The following is a 6,068-nucleotide window of genomic DNA, read 5'->3' on the forward strand; positions in this document are numbered from 1 at the left end:
CCAGCATTTTTTAGTAAGTTTTTTAGTAAGGATTCTTTTTCTTGGCTCAATCTATATCCACAAGTCCATAGTACCGCCTCCCACAAAAAAAAAAAATCAAACATGTTTGATTTTGTAACTAAACATGGGTTGACCACTGAATCTTATTTTGCAGCAGAATGAAATTAAAGATTAAAACAAGTGAGATAACTAAACTCATCTTCATCATGTTGAAATAAAAGGCGGAGGCCACACTTTTCCACATGCAATCTTCTTGTACTGTCACTCACAAAGGAAGCCTATATGACACTGCAATCATTAGCTGCTCATCTGAAAACCACTCTCTTGATATGTAAGAAAGCCAAATGAATTGGCCTTCGTATTTGAACTTCATATTTGATTTTTCTGGTTTTTTTTTTCCAAATCTGTTCAAGTAACCAGGTACCATGACGCCTAATTCATTTAATTCATATCTGATTTCTTTTAGACTTAAGTGTAACCAGTTACTTTTTATTCTCTTTTCTTCCATTTTTTATCTTCTTTAATCAACATTTTATCCACAGTAACTAGTTACCACTATCAAAACAATTTTGATTTTTTTTTGTAATAATAATCGTATGCCACTGTCCATTTTTTTTTAATGATGTATGGTAACTGGTTACAACTATAAAAATCTGTTTTATTATTTAAGAGGTGTTGTAGTAATTGGTTACAACTATAAAAATCATTTTTATTTTTTTAAGTAATGTACCATTATCAAAATATCAACTGAATTGTAACCGGTTACTTAGTGAGATTTGGAAGAAAAAAATATATGAAAAAAAATAAACTAAATTGATGGTGAAGGTAACTGGTTACAACTAGGCCTGAAAAAAAAAAGCAGAGACAGTTGCGATGGTAACCGGTTACTTAGCCAGACTTGGAAAAAAATAAGATTCAAACAAAAAATCTAAACTAATCATAATCGTAACTGGTTACAGCGAGATTTGAAAAAAAAAATCTAAAAAAAAGAACCAATTGTCATGGTACCCGGTTACTTAGTCAGGTGTGAAAATAAAGTCAAATCTAAACAAAAGAATCTAAATAAATTGTTATTGTAACTGGTTACAGCTAGGTCTAAAAAAAATCAGATATGAATAAAATGAATCAGGTGTCATGGTACCTAGTTACTTAAACATGTTTGGAAGAAGAAAAAAAACCAAGAAAAATCAAATATGAAGTACAAAATAAGATGTAAAGAAGAATTAAACAAGATTTGAAGAAATAAAAAAAAAAAAGAATAGATAGAAGAAAAAGAATAAAGAAATTAGTTCAAGAAAAAGAAGACGTATATATATATATTCATCTGGTACTTGGAGAGCTCGGATTTGGTGGAGCTGAAGTCCATCTGGAGCTGCCGGAGTTGATGTTGGAGGAGAGTGACACGCCCACGCAGTTGTAGACGGGTCGTGGAGTTGATGTTGAGGTCCATCTCTCTCTCTATATACATATATACTAGAAACATCTTCTTGTTCCATATATATATATCCACTGAGGATTTGGTAATGCAATTTTTTTCATATTGCAGTTAACTTCAAAGGACATCTTCTTGTTTCAGTTAAGGACACAAAAAAATCCCAGACAAATTTACAAGCAGAACTAAACTCTCTATCCCAGATAACAAAGTGATAAACAGAACTAAACATTATATTTGGTTAAAAATCGAACAAGACCCATAAGCTAATTAACTGATAACGTGACCAAAAACAAACTTATTTATTATTATTTGGAAAGAAAAAAAAAACCCCCCCAATTATACCATCTATCAGAAAATGAAAATTTTCACCTTTCTAATCAAATTCAACTAAGAACTCCACATTAATCAGATGAAACCCCAAAGATCAATTCTAGCGACACTAACAACAAGATTACAACTTTGTTAACTTCTTGCTGTGTAATCGCAAAAATCTAGACCTGAAATCATGTCAGAAACCTAACCCTTGACAATCCCATTAATATCTTGTTTGAAAAAAAAACCTCGACCTTCTAGCATATTACCAACATTTCCACACATAAACATACATATACCCAGATATATATATATAGATATAGAAACTTGTTGTAACGAACAGTTTGGCTAAAAAGCCATGATTATGTTATGTAAAACAAGTTGGAATAGTTCCACCTATATCACCTAGCTAATCCAGTTTAATTTCAATATGGTAATTTATTTTTTATATTTTATGAAATTACCATATTTTAAACTTTTTTTCTCCAAAACTTACCATATTTTGTATAATTATTTTTTTTTCCATAAATTTAGAAACTATATATATTTTTCCCATATTTATGTAAACTCCTCTTTTATTTTTTAGTTTCGAGGTTTGGGCTGAAGAAAAAGACGAATCGTAATGAGGCCCAATACTGAAATGAGTCTACGTACCTGTGACTACTCTGACTCTTCAACACGATGGAAGCTAGGCCTAACTTTCACTTTTAGTTGGGCCTTGTTTTGGTATGGACTAATTTTACAATATGATATTATTTTGGATTTGTTTTGGAATTTTTACATAATTCATCACAATAATATTTTATATTATTATATTAATACTCATAATACTAATATTAATTTTAGAAGATTTCTCAATAGTTACTACCTATAGATGGATACTAACAATTATGATGATGTAGCAACATAGTGACTTCGTATAGCAAGTCACCAACAAGTAAATATTTTTTTTCTACATTAATTTCAAATTTAGTTATTATTTTTTTTGTCATAATTAATATTGTTTCTAACCAATGAGAGATACTAGCTATATTTAGAAATTGACATGTATTTGAAAAATGAAAAGTTTACAATATTATATTTTCATAATAAGTACATATTTTTCATCAGGTAACCCTTCCAAAAATTTGAAAAATCAAAATTTATTTTAAAAAATATTAATTAACAACTATAAATATAGATCATTGATCTTAATCCAATGGTTAATATTAAAGTAACCATCCATGGGTAGTAACCATTAAGAGTGCACCATATCATTTTTATATACAAATCTTAACTATTTTTAGATTTTAATTGATTAGATTCTTCTTATTTTTATTTTTTTTACAATTTATTGTAATCCGTGAAAAAGAGAATTTGATTTGTAGTCATAACTTTCCATTATACTAACATTTTCACATTCCCAATCATTTCAAAAAACAAAAAGATATCTGCCAAAAAAATATAACAAAACGATGACCCTCCCTCTCCATCTCTTTCAAACCAAAAAGTGAAAACCCTTTTTCTTCTACCTCTTCCAATGATGATGGTTTCAGCAAGGAGTATCGGTGATACACTCTCCACAAAGTTGCCGGAGAAGGAGGATGCTATGGAGGAGGAGTCAGAATTCGAGGAGAGCAATGAGAATGGAGAGTCCCCCCTAGTGTAAAGATGCATGCTTCTCAGGCGAAGAAGAAAGGTCGGTCTTCGCCCTCTGTTCGCGCTCGCTCAACGAAGAAGATGAAAATTGTGGAGGAGCCAGCTGCTATGGTTCCAGATACGGAGTCCGATTCCGATGATGTCCCCGATTCTCCATTGATCAAGGTATTTTTTTTTTTGTTATTGATTAAAGTTGATACTTTTTGTTTTTTTCGTAAATCATAAACGATTTTCATTTTTATATGTTTAAGTTTATATTTTACATATATTTTTTTTAAATGACGTTTCTTTGTTTCCGTTCAAAAAAATTTAATGGGTTTCACATTCTTTTATGTTTAGTTTATATTTTTATTTTGTTGTCAAGATGTGATTTTTATTTAGTTTTAATGAAATAATTTTGTTATCATGCAAATGTGTATCTATATTTACCCCTCACTGTTTTTGTCTAGAGTTATTCCTGAATTCTATATTAGTTTTAATTTTCAAGCATATGTTTGTTTTTTATGTTTTATCTATTTGTGTTTGGACTATCTATTAGCATGAATTTTTTTAGTGTTGAAACACATAAATGAATATTTTCTTATGTTAGTTTATTTAAAGATTGTATTTTTGATTGATCATTGATTACTGTTCATTATTATAAACAAATATGCTTCATTTTTCTTTTTCTAAACAAATATGTTTATTATTATTTTTATCGTCATTTTGTTTGTTTTTCTTAACTGAATAATATATTTTTATTTTAAATTTAATGCATTGGTTATTGTTAGTAATTATTTTGTTTATTTTTATATTTATGCTCATTATGTCATTTTTAATTTTCTGGATTGTTTTGTATGTTAATTTTTTTTCTTTTTTATGAGTATACAATTATGTTTATATTTAGAGTAAATGACGGCTAAAATACCTAATATTTTCAAAATACTGCACTTTTATACCAATTTTTTTTGCGGTAAATATACTCAATGTCTTCAAAATGTTGCACTTTTATACCCCAACCTTTTTTTATGGTAAATATGCTCAATGTTTTTAAAATGTTGCACTTTTATATCTATTTTTTTTATTTTGATAAATAATAAGAAAGTGAAGGAAAAATACAGGATTTTAATTATTTTTTAAATTTTAAATTATTTTCTCTATCTTATTATTTCTCAAAATAACTATTTTAAATTAAACATTAATTTTTTTTTAAATAATTAAAAACTTATATATTTTCATCAATTTAAAATATAGGTTTTTTTAAAAAAAAAAGTAAAGAAAGAATATAAGTTTTAGTTAATTTTACTAATCTTAATTTTTTTTATTATTTTGAAAGTGAAAATAATTTAAAATTTTAAAAGTAACTAAAATCTTATATTTTTCCTTCACTTTCTTATTATTTCTCAAATTAATTTCAAAAAATAGGTATAAAAGTGTAACATTTTAAAAACATTAGGTATATTTACCGCTAAAAAAAAGTTTGGGTATAAAAGTGTAACATTTTGAAGACATTGAGTATATTTACCGCTAAAAAAAATATTGGGTATAAAAGTGCAACATTTTGAAAACATTAGATATTTTAGCCACTATTTACTCTTATATTTATTTTTATGAATATTTCTTGCCATGAATATGGAGTTATGTTTATGTTTATTTTTTGAAAAATAATGTTTATTTTGTCAATGTTGAATGGATATATTTTACTTTAAATATATTTTTTTAATTGTTATTGTTTGCTTTAAATTGGTAGATGTGATTCTTAAATGTTGTTGATATCAACCTTCATTATAAACTGTTATATTTATGTTTAGTTTACTTTTTATTTATATTTTTACATGGTTTATTTTGTAACTATTCAATGAAATATTTTTTTTTTCACAAGTTTGGGAACTATATTTCAAGCCGGCACATAATCTTTTTTTGATGCTCTTTTAACCTTGTGTTGATAATTTGATTGTATGGACCATAAACTTATTTCATTTATCATACTTTGCTTGTCCTAGAAGACATGCCATGTTATGATATTCTTGATGTCTTGCTCCCCATACAAGAATGTATCATCATCATTTTCAGCTACAGCTAGAATTTCTTCATCATCGTTTATTTTTTATATTGCTAGGTTATATGCTACCTCATTCCATTGTAGTTCATGTCTTTGATACCCTGCCATGTTAACGTGAATCATGAAAAGACTAGCATTTTTGTTAATTTTTTTTAATAGTAATTTATTTTGTATAGCAATATCATGTATAATGTAAGATTTTTTTTAATAACTAATAAAATATATATATTTTTTATCGCAATTTTATTTAACTCATATTTGAAGCTTACCAGCAAATGGTATATTGTCTCATCAACATGCTTCTTATGAAGTTCTATGAAAAACTTTAGTGAGTCATCATCATCTATTATCATTGGTGGTAATACTGGATTTGGTTGAAACTTAACTTCTATAAAAGTATTTGTACTTGGTACTTTCATCTTATCAGTGATCACTGTACTTAATTGATGAATACTACAGTCACTTGGAATCAAGAGGCCAGTTAGCTCAAAATATTTATAAGTACAATGATCTTCCCAAATACCATTGTAGTAAACGTACACATTTGTCATATTTGTGTATCATGTTTTAATAAAATAAACAGTGACATATATGTTAGACAATAATATTATTATTAAACATTGTTTTCATTTATTTTTATCA

The sequence above is a fragment of the Humulus lupulus genome, chromosome 3, assembly GCF_963169125.1.
Source record: "Humulus lupulus chromosome 3, drHumLupu1.1, whole genome shotgun sequence".
NCBI lineage: Eukaryota > Viridiplantae > Streptophyta > Magnoliopsida > Rosales > Cannabaceae > Humulus > Humulus lupulus.